Below are 11,847 nucleotides of genomic sequence, written 5' to 3' on the forward strand. Positions count from 1 at the left end.
TTCAGAGGAACACCCCTCACACTTTATTGATTACTATTGGGGTGACAGTTTTGGTGGCCTGGTTGAGGAATTGCTACCTATAATTCTTTTCCTCCCTAGTAACCATTTACCCAGGTGTACCTTCAGTGACTATTTACCTATACAATACATTGTCTGGAGGTACTGCATGTTTTACTATATAGATTCAACATTGTGAAATTTAAAAAAAATAAGTGCACTTTTTTTGTAGGTAACAAAAGTGCATTTACCATTTTATTTTTTTATTCTTTATAGAAGTCTGGAAAGCATTGCACCATGCATGACTCCTACAGACGGTCAGTGTAAGCTGTCTGCCCTATACATCGTACAGGCAGGCTTTTTCACATGACAGGAAGAATCAATGGACTACCTGTAGGTAAAAAAAAACATCTCCTAAACCTGTACGGTTTAGGAGATATTCCCCTCGGTATGCGCCGCTGACTGCAGCGGCGCATGCGCACAAGGGGATTCTCGGCCTGAAAATCTGGCAGTGGCCGACCGGCCGGAATGAAATCTCCAGCGCGCATGCATGGGAGTGACGATATCGCGGCTCCGGCCACTCACAGCGCTGGAGCCGCGATACCCGGAAGAAACGCCGAGGGAGCATGTCAGCTCCCTCGGCGTGGATCGGGCCAGATGTCGGGCCTCGTTCTAAGGTAAGTATTTCATAATGAGCTAGTATGCGGTGCATACTAGCTCATTATGCCTTTTGCTTTGCAGGTGTTAAAAAAAAAAAAATTACCGGGTTTACTACCACTTTAAAGCGGAGTTCCACCTGGGAAAAAAAAATAAGTTGGCGGCTTCACTCTTGCAGGACATGGCGTAGCTTGCAGCAGAAAGTGCAGCGATCTATGCCCGGAAGTGGGAGCAAATTCCCGAATTTGACAGGTATCTGCTCCCTGCTTTTATTTATTTATTTATTTATTTTTTTATCGCAACTCTTTTAGAATCACTTTAATGCAGGGCTTTGGCTTTTAGTTCAGGAAGAAAAAGCCTCCACTGCTGGTTTCCCAAAGTCTTTCTGTGCAAACGATGGATGGCGTAATGTCTTAATTTATTTTGACATAATGGTAAAAGTGCTTGCTGACCTGGGATGAGCATTGGTAGGACAAAGCACTGAGGAACCATCTCCCGTAGTTTAAGACGTGCTTATTGCATTATTTAGGACTTAATTTTTTGATTAACGTTACATTTTAATTCTTCTTTAATGTGTTACCTTTTTTTGCAGACCAGAGCTCCGTTGAAATAGTGAATGAAGAGGTCACTGTTCAAATTAGGTGAGAATGATTGTGAGATTAGTTTGAATAGTTGACAGTTTTCTTAGTTGTGTAAAGTTTTCTTATTTTATATATTTCAAAGATTGAAATAAGTAAGATTCCTCCATCCACACATGAGGTGTGGCTTGCTGCTTTCCTAGTTATCAAAGATCACTGAGCTGAATGGAGGTGAACGGGGCCACCATGCCTCTGTCGGTGTCCATGTGAGCTCCCTTCTTATCTCTGTGCTACAAGCCAGAACTCCAAAGGGCATATATGTTTCGGGGCTTTGCCCCTTTTTCAAAGCCCCCAACATATTCTCACCCACTACTCACTGTGGTTCTGGCTTGCAGCGCAGAGACGGAGGGAGCTCACAAAGATGCCAATAGTGGCATGGTGAGTGGCGAGCCCGGCTCACCTCCATTCAGTTCAGTGATCTTCGATACCCTGTGTCCTAGTTAGTGATCACCCTGTCTAAAGCCCCATACACACTATCAGATTTTCTGCTGAGTTTTTCCTTCAGATTTACCAAAACCATATAATATGAGGTCAAACATTAGGAGTTTCAATGTGTATGCAATCAGGTAGGCCCTTCTACTACATGGTTTTGGTAAATCTGATGACAAAAATCAGCAGACAATCTGATAGTGTGTATGGGGCTTTAGGAGCTGCGTCCTCAGTACCTTAGTGTAAGTTTGGATATGGGTTGTTTAAAAAAAAAAAAAAAAAAGTTACAATTTTATTAGACCAGTGCCTTAGCTATTGTTTCTCTTAATTACTCTTTTTATGATATACTTATCACCAGTTGCATTTGAATCCGTTGCTCCTCTGGGTGACTTCATTGGTTGTGTGACCATGTTAAGAATTGTACTTGCAACTAGTATGCATATATACATGTATATAATGGTTGTGTTTAAAAATTAATGGAAATCCTAAGTGGTATAATGACTGGTGCTAGATTTTTCAGACTTAAATTTGTTTGTTAACCACTTTCAGACCGGACCATTTTGCTGGTAAATGACCAGAGGTCTTTTTACACTTTGGCACTGCGCTGCTTTAACTGGTAATTGCGCGGTCATGCAATGTTGTACCCAAACAAAATTTGCGTCCTTTTCTTCCCACAAATAGAGCTTTCTTTTGATGGTATTTGATTGCCTCTGCGATTTTTATTTTTTGCGATATAAACGTAAAAAGACCGCAAATTTTGAAAAAAAATGATATTTTCTACTTTTTGTTATTAGAAAAATCCAATAAACTCAATTTTAGTCATACATTTAGGCCAAAATGTATTCAGCCACATGTCTTTGGTAAAAAAAAAGTCAATAATTGTATATTTATTGGTTTGCGCAAAAGTTGTCACATCTACAAACTAAGGTACGTTTTCTGGAATTTACGCAGCTTTTAGTTTACGACTGCCTATCTCATTTCTTGAGGTGCTAAAATGGCAGGGCAGTACAAACCCCCCCCAAATGACCCCATTTTGGAAAGTAGACCCCCTAAGGAAATTGATAAGAGGCATGTTGAGCCCATTGAATATTTTATTTTTTTGCCTCAAGCGATTGAATAATGACATTTTTTTTTTTTACACAAAGTTGTCACTAAATGATATATTGCTCACACATGCTATGGGCGTATGTGAAATGACACTCCAAAATAAATTCTGCTGCTTCTCCTGAGTACGGGGATACCACATATGTGGGACTTTTTGGGAGCCTAGCCGCGTACGGGGCCCCGAAAACCAAGCACCGCCTTCAGGCTTTCTAAGGGCGTACATTTTTGAGTTCACTTCTCACTACCTATTACAGTTTTGAAGGCCATAAAATGCCAAGATGGCACAAAACCCCCACAAATGACCCCATTTTAGAAAGTAGACACCCCAAGCTATTTGCTGAGAGGCATGTTGAGTTCATGGAATATTTTATATTTTGCCACAAGTTGCGGGAAAATTACAAACTTTTTTTTTTTTTTTTTTTTTTCACAAAGTTGTCACTAAATGATATATTGCTCACACATGCCATGGGCATATGTGAAATGACACCCCAAAATAAATTCTGCTGCTTCTCCTGAGTACGGGGATACCACATATGTGGGACTTTTTGGGAGCCTAGCCGCGTACGGGGCCCCGAAAACCAAGCACCGCCTTCAGGCTTTCTAAGGGCGTAAATTTTTGAGTTCACTTCTCACTACCTATTAGGCCGCGTACACACGCGCGGACTGTTTGCCCAACCTTGTTCGTCAAACAGTTTGGGCAAACAGTCCGCTCAAAATTTGCATGAGCGGACTTGCCCACACACGAGCGGACTGTTTGACGAACAAGGTTGGGCAAACAGTTCGCTCAACTTTTGAAATGAACGGACTCGCCCACGTAAGGAGGAGGCAAATCCGCCCATTTCGAGCGCGTGTACAGGTAGGCGGGGCCCGCGAAGGAGACGTCGCGGGCTCCGCCGCCTGGAATGGGCTTAAAGGGGAACCCCAACGCCGAAAAAAATCGGCGTGGGGGTTCCCCCCAAGTCCACACCAGACCCTTGTCCGAGCACGCTACCCGGCCGGCCAGGAAAGGGGGGCGAGCGAGCGCGCGCGCCCCCTCCTGAGCCGTACCAGGCGCGTGCCCTCAACATGGGGGGTGCCTTGGGGAAGGGGGGGCCGCGCGGCCCCCCCACCCCAAAGCACCTTGTCCCCATGTTGATGAGGACAAGGGCCTCTTCCCGACAACCCTGGCCGTTGGTTGTCGGGGTCTGCGGGCGGGGGGCTTATCGGAATCCGGGAGCCCCCTTTAAGAAGGGGGCCCCCGGATACCGGCCCCCCACCCTATGTGAATGAGTATGGGGTACAATGTACCCCTACCCATTCACCTGTGAAATAAAGTACAAAAAAAAACACAACACATGGAAAAAGTATTTTATTGCACAGCTCCGGGGGTCTTCCGTCTTCGGGGGTCTTCTCGCCGGACTCCTCCGCTATCTGTGTGTAGCTCTTTTACTAGCGGAGGAGTCCGGCTTTCTTCCTCCCCGCCGCCGGCCTCTTCTCCCGACTTCGGGGGTCTTGTCCCCCTCTTCGGTTCTTCTGCCGGGCCACCGCGCCTGGTCCGGTGGCCCGGTCTTCTGTCGCCGTCTTCCGTTCTTCTGTCGCCGCCTTCGGTTCTTCTGCCGGGCCACCGCGCCTTCTTGTAGCTCTTTTACAGGCGGTGGCCCGGTCTTCTGTCGCCGCTGTCGTCGCCGCCGCCGCCGCCGCCGCCGCCTTCCGTTCTTGTTCTTCTTCTTGTTCTTCTTCTTCTTCTCCTGGAGATGTTGACTCGACGATCTCTCCGGCCGGAATGCCAGAGCCGCGCTGTGCGGTCACTTATATAGTGACAATGGGGCGGTGTCACATGGTATATGTCACATGGGTTGGTCACATGGTGACCCCGCCCCCTTACGATGTCATAGTCCCCATGTGACATCAACCCATGTGACCAACCCATGTGACATATACCATGTGACACCGCCCCATTGTCACTATATAAGTGGCAGCGGAGCGTGTCCCTGGCATTCCGGCCGGAGAGATCGTCGAGTCAACATCTCCAGGAGAAGAACAAGAAGAACAAGAAGAAGAACAAGAACGGAAGGCGGCGACGGCGACAGAAGACCGGGCCACCGCCTGTAAAAGAGCTACAAGAAGGCGCGGTGGCCCGGCAGAAGAACCGAAGGCGGCGACAGAAGAACGGAAGACGGCGACAGAAGACCGGGCCACCGGACCAGGCGCGGTGGCCCGGCAGAAGAACCGAAGAGGGGGACAAGACCCCCGAAGTCGGGAGAAGAGGCCGGCGGCGGGGAGGAAGAAAGCCGGACTCCTCCGCTAGTAAAAGAGCTACACACAGATAGCGGAGGAGTCCGGCGAGAAGACCCCCGAGGACGGAAGACCCCCGGAGCTGTGCAATAAAATACTTTTTCCCCTGTGTTGTGTTTTTTTTGTACTTTATTTCACAGGTGAATGGGTAGGGGTACATTGTACCCCATACTCATTCACATAGGGTGGGGGGCCGGTATCCGGGGGCCCCCTTCTTAAAGGGGGCTCCCGGATTCCGATAAGCCCCCCGCCCGCAGACCCCGACAACCAACGGCCAGGGTTGTCGGGAAGAGGCCCTTGTCCTCATCAACATGGGGACAAGGTGCTTTGGGGTGGGGGGGCTGCGCGGCCCCCCCTTCCCCAAGGCACCCCCCATGTTGAGGGCACGCGGCCTGGTACGGCTCAGGAGGGGGCGCGCGCGCTCGCTCGCCCCCCTTTCCTGGCCGGCCGGGTAGCGTGCTCGGACAAGGGTCTGGTGTGGACTTGGGGGGAACCCCCACGCCGATTTTTTTCGGCGTTGGGGTTCCCCTTTAAGCCCATTCCAGGCGGCGGAGCCCGCGACGTCTCCTTCGCGGGCCCCGCCTACCTGTACACGCGCTCGAAATGGGCGGACTTTCCGAGCGGGAACAGTCCGCTCATTTCGAAAGTACAGCGGACAAGCCCACACACGGGCGGACTGTTCGCTCAAACACAGTTTCAGCGGACAGTTTTTCGGAATTTCCGAAAGACTTTGTCCGTCCAACTGTCCGCTGAAACTGTCCGCTGAAAGCCCACACACGAGCGGACTGTCCGCCCAAACACTGTTCAGCGGACAAGGTTGGGCGAACAGTCCGCCCGTGTGTACGCGGCCTTACAGTTTTGAAGGCCATAAAATGCCAAGATGGCACAAAACCCCCACAAATGACCCCATTTTAGAAAGTAGACACCCCAAGCTATTTGCTGAGAGGCATGTTGAGTCCATGGAATATTTTATATTTTGCCACAAGTTGCGGGAAAATTACAAACTTTTTTTTTTTTTTTTTTTTTTTTTTCACAAAGTTGTCACTAAATGATATATTGCTCACGCATGCCATGGGCATATGTGAAATGACACCCCAAAATAAATTCTGCTGCTTCTCCTGAGTACGGGGATACCACATATGTGGGACTTTTTGGGAGCCTAGCCGCGTACGGGGCCCCGAAAACCAAGCACCGCCTTCAGGCTTTCTAAGGGCGTTACAGTTTTGAAGGCCATAAAATGCCAAGATGGCACAAACCCCCCCCCAAATGACCCCATTTTGGAAAGTAGACACCCCTAAATTTAGGGGTACACTAGTGAGACTAGGTAATAAATGGCGGGTGCCCTGAAACTATAAAAAAATAACTAACCAACCAGCGTCACCTGTAACAGTTATATGGTGATCACTGGTGAAAGGGTTAACTAGGGGGCAATCAGGGGGCTTTATGCGGTAGTATATGGGGGTCCCTGGCACTATAAAAAGCTGCGGCGAACCTAAATACCTACCTGCCTAACTAGCGTCACCTGTGACACTAATACAGCGATCAGAAAAACGATCGCTTATTAGGCTGGGTTCACACTGGAGCGATGCGGGAACGCCACGAATGCGCGGCGGGTTCCCGCATCGCATGCCTCCCGGCGGCAGTTCACACTGCCCTATGCGAACTGCTGGGAGTGTCAGTGAAATGTTACTGACACCCCCAGATCAGTTCGCATATCGCAGTGCGATCTGCAAACTCGGATCGCATGGTGTGAACACCCATGCGATCCGATTCTGCTGCGGGCCAAAAAAAGGGTCCCGTGCGAATTTGCGGCGGGTGCGGCGGGTGTGGCGGGTGCGGCGAATGGCTGAACTCGAATCGCACAGAGATCGGATGTGATTTGCACTGCAGTGCGGTGCGAATCACATCCGTTCTCAAACCGCTGCAATGTGAACCCAGCCTTAGTGACACTGGCGACGGGGGGTGATCACGGGGTTAAACCTTTATTGGGGGGGTTAGGGGGGTACCTTAGAACTAAAGGGGGCTAACCCTAACTGCCCTAACAGTTATTAGTCACAAATGACACCCGCCGGGTGATCAGGGGGTTAAACCTTTATTAGGTAATAAATGGCGGGTGCCCTGAAACTATAAAAAAATAACTAACCAACCAGCGTCACCTGTAACAGTTATATGGTGATCACAGGTGAAAGGGTTAATTAGGGGGCAATCAGGGGGCTTTATGCGGTAGTATATGGGGGTCCCTGGCGCTATAAAAAGCTGCGGCGAACCTAAATACCTACCTGCCTAACTAGCGTCACCTGTGACACTAATACGGCGATCAGAAAAATGATCGCTTATTAGGCTGGGTTCACACTGGAGCGATGCGGAAACGCCGCAAATCCGCGGCGGGTTCCCGCATCGCATGCCTCCCGGCGGCAGTTCACACTGCCCTATGCGAACTGCTGGGAGTGTCAGTGAAATGTTACTGACACCCCCAGATCAGTTCGCATATCGCAGTGCGATCTGCAAACTCGGATCGCATGGTGTGAACACCCATGCGATCCGATTCTGCTGCGGGCCAAAAAAAGGGTCCCGTGCGAATTTGCGGCGGGTGCGGTGGGTGCGGCGAATGGCTGAACTCGAATCGCACAGAGATCGGATGTGATTTGCACTGCAGTGCGGTGCGAATCACATTCGTTCTCATAAACCGCTGCAATGTGAACCCAGCCTTAGTGACACTGGCGACGGGGGGTGATCACGGGGTTAAACCTTTATTGGGGGGGTTAGGGGGGTACATTAGAACTAAAGGGGGCTAACTCTAACTGCCCTAACAGTTATTACAGTCACAAATGACACCAATGCAAAAAAAAAAAAAAAAAATGACATTGGTGTCACTGTGACTGGGGGGCAGGGGTAATTGGGGGGGTGATCGGGGGGTAAAGGGGGGGTGTGAGTGTGCCTGGCATGTTCTACTGTGTGTGTAGAGTGTTGGTGCAACTTACTGATCCGCTCTCCTCCGTGTCGGAACGAAAAATACCGACACGGAGGAGAGAATACATCACTTCCTCTCCTGTGTTTACATTACAGGAGAGGAAGTGATGTCACCGGGGATTTCTATTCGTCGGGAGCGATCGCGAGGGGGTGGCCATGAATGAATGGCCGTCCCCTCGTCCGGGATCGCTCCCGAACGAATACCGACCGCCGCAGGCACCGGGCGGGGGCCCGATCGGGCCCCCGACCCGCGGGAGGCAAGGGACGTACATGTATGTCCTTATGCCTGCCCGTGCCATTGTACCGACGTACATCGGCGTGCGGCGGTCGGCAACTGGTTAAATCTGCAGGGCCGAAGCTGCAGAACCTGCTGAGGAGATAAGAAACAAATTGCTTGTTTGTCCTTTTAACTAGAATTGATTATTTGTAGTAATATGTGGTGTTTTTTTCTACTCATTCTGTGCCCCTTTAGAACTTAATCAGGCTGCTGTTAATCCTGCAGACTGTACTGCAGGGATGGCCAAACTTTTGAAGAGCAAGGGCCACTTAAGTGACTTGGTAACCAGTCACGGCCACAATGAGCGGAGTGGGAGGATGACAGGTCCATGTACACTCCGCATATGCAGAGCGGACACAGTCCACTCTACTCTATGGGCCCTCCGATCCACCCAGATGGAAGGGGACAGATCACCTTCTGTTTTTTTTTCTTTTAGCGGATCGGATTGAAGGTATGCAGATGTAAACGGACACAAGTCTGTTTACATTTTCCACTCCATAGAGGTGAATGGAGGGTCTGATTGGGTTGGACCAATCATGTGAAAGGGGCCTAAGGCTGCTTTCACACTGATGTGCTGTGGTCTACCCAGAGCAGTGCACCTCTGGCTTTTCTTGGGGTTAGCTGCACTTTGCCATAGAATTCTATTATATCCTGCAGGTGTTGTGTACTTTCTGAAAGCGCACCAAACCCATAGGAAATAACAGAGGTCTATGGCTCAGTGCAGTTTGAAAGCAGTCCAGTAACCACTGCAGATTATAGTATTAAACATACCTTTAATAATAGTCTTCAATTCGGGTATCACCAGCTGTTGCTGTTCCAGAAAGAGTGCATTTGGTATCACTCTGTCTGTGACAGGATGTGGCGCTATACAGGAAGCATCGTCTTATATGGCTCTGCTACACAACCGCTTGCTTCCACTACCACCGGCTTCATTCACAACACTGATGCTCTGGGATGCCGGGTTGAGAACCTGCAATCTGGGCTTGCCAACCAGCCATCCCAGAGCAGGAGGTCGCGGGCCACATCAGAGGGCTCCGCGGGCCACTGGTTGGGCACCCCTGCTGTACTGCATGTGAAGCAGAGGTCAACATGAGTGGCTTGCAGAATGAAATTAAGTGGTTCCAGAATGCTAGGTTGGCAGCCATTGGTGTATACAGTGCCTTGAAAAAGTATTCATCCCCTTGAAATTTTCCACATTTTGTTATGTTACAACCAAAAACGTAAATGTATTTTACTGTGATAAAACAACACAAAATGGCACATAATTGTAAAGTAGAAGTAAATTGATAAATGGTGGCCAATGTGATTTTAATTCAGCCCCCCTGAGTTAATAGTTTGTAGAACCACCTTTCGCTGCAAGTCTTTGAGAATGTCTCTACCAGCTTTGCACATCTAGAGTGACCTTTTTGCCCATTCTTTGCAAAATAGCTCAAGCTCTGTCAGATTGGATGGAGAGCATCTGTGAACAGCAATGTTCAAGTCTTGCCACAGATTATCAATTGGATTTAGGTCTGGACTTTGGGTCATTCTAACACATGTATATGCTTTGATCTAAACCATTCTATTGTAACTCTGGCTGTAGGTTTAGGGTAGTTGTTCTGCTGGAAGGTGAACCACCGCCTCAGTCAAGTCTTTTGTAGACTCTTAACAGGTTTTCTTATAAGATTGCCCTGTATCTGGCTCTGACCAGCTTCCCTGTCCCTGCTGAAGAAAAGCATTCCTACAACATGATGCTGCCACCACCATATTTCATGGTGGGGATGCTGTTTTCAGGGTGATGTGCAGTGTTAGTTTTCCGCCACACATAGCGTTTTGCTTTTAGGCCAAAAAATTTAATTTTGGTCTCCTGACCAGAGCACCATCTTTCACATGTTTTCTGTGTCCCCCACATGACTTCTCGCAAACAAGACTTCTTATGGCTTTTTCTTGGCCTTCATGATGCTGTTTGTTCACTAAGATTCTCTAACCAACCTCTGAGGGCTTCACAGAACAGCTGCATTTATGCTGAGATTAAATTGCACACAGGTGGACTGTTTATTAATTAGGTGACGTCTGAAGGCAAGACTAGATTTTAGTTGGAGGTATCAGTAAAAAAAAAGTTAAAAGTTAAAAACCATTTTTATCGTGTTCCTTCCACTTCACAATTATGTCTAGGGGTGCAACGGATCGTCACCGATCCGTGATCCAAACGGGTCACCCCGCTCGGATCGGCACACGCCGTGATCCGCGGCGCGCTCCCCGGTCACGGTCTCAGGGAAGGCCGCGGCTTCGGCCTAGGTCTGAAGCGGCAGCCATCTTTATTCACCCAGGCCGTTTACAATGTGATTGCTCCGTCAAATGACGGAGCGATCACTTATAAACAAACCAAATCATGACATGACACCGGTTCCTCTCTCCCCTCTCTGTACTGATCTGTACAGTGGAAGGGGAGAGGTCGGATGGATGCAGCACTGTGGGCTGCATCTGTAGTGCCCACAGCGCTGCTCTTTGACAGCCTACTCTGCAATACCCTGCCAATACCCTGCCAATATTCTGCCATACCCTGCTAATATTCTGCCATACCCTGCCAATACTCTGCCATACCCTGCCAATACTCTGCCATACCCAGCCATCCCCTGCCAATACTCTGCCATCCCCTGCCACTACTCTGCCATCTTCTGCCAATATTCTGCCATACCCAGCCATACCCTGCCGATACTCTGACATACCCAGCCTTACTCTGCAATACTCTGCCATACCCAACCATGCTCTGCCGTACCCAGCCATGCTCTGCCGTACCCAGCCATGCTCTGCCTTACGCAGCCATGCTCTGCCGTACCCAGCCATGCTCTGCCGTACCCAGCCGTACCCTGCCACGCTCAGCCAATATTACAGTGGGGGAGATTGTGGATATTACAGTGGGGACTATATGGCGGTGGAATTTTCACAGGTTTCTGCAAATTCAATTACTATTTTCTGATCCTAAAAATGATCCGATCCGTGAGTTTTTTTGATCCGTTGCACCCCTAATTATGTCCCACTTTGTGTTGGTCTATCACATAAAATCCCAATTTAAGTTTTTTTGGTTGAAACATGACAAAGTAAAAATTTCAAGCGGTTTGAATACCTTTCTTATGGCACTGTATATAATTGATGACAAGACTTAGTCTAAAGTAGAATAACTTTCTATTGCGTATCCCTATAAATTGTCTATAACAAATTTGTCTATTCTTTAGGCTCCTTCTGCTGAGAGCCCCAGGCCTTCTCTTTGGGTGCGCACTTGTAAAATGACTCCTATTAGCAACCCAACAGACTCTAAGCCACAAAGGATGCCAACGCGACAGTCATCGACATCAAATGGTGGTAGGATTACTATTAACTTTTTAAATCTTGGTGACATTCTTGACAGGTGATCTCCATAGGAATTGGAATTAAAATAGATAATCTATGACACTATAACCTCTAACCACTTGCCGACCGTGCTATAGCAGAATGACGGCTACAGTGCTGTCGTTTAGTTCT

General features: G+C 48.7%; 1 long non-coding RNA gene across 2 annotated transcripts in view; it reads left to right on the forward strand.

Annotated features, from left to right (window-relative positions):
* The window catches only part of LOC143931383 (uncharacterized), a 270,261-nt gene that overhangs the window by 44,186 nt on the left and 214,228 nt on the right, over positions 1 to 11,847 (forward strand). For both annotated transcript variants that reach the window (XR_013262880.1, XR_013262879.1), the window contains exons 4-5: positions 1,247 to 1,295; positions 11,562 to 11,688. This is a non-coding gene — a long non-coding RNA (uncharacterized LOC143931383). The remainder of the gene's footprint in view (positions 1 to 1,246; positions 1,296 to 11,561; positions 11,689 to 11,847) is intronic.

This window comes from Lithobates pipiens, unplaced genomic scaffold (genome assembly GCF_037356315.1).
Source record: "Lithobates pipiens isolate NorthernLeopardFrog02 unplaced genomic scaffold, aLitPip1_a1.2 Scaffold_10, whole genome shotgun sequence".
In the NCBI taxonomy this organism is placed as follows: domain Eukaryota; kingdom Metazoa; phylum Chordata; class Amphibia; order Anura; family Ranidae; genus Lithobates; species Lithobates pipiens.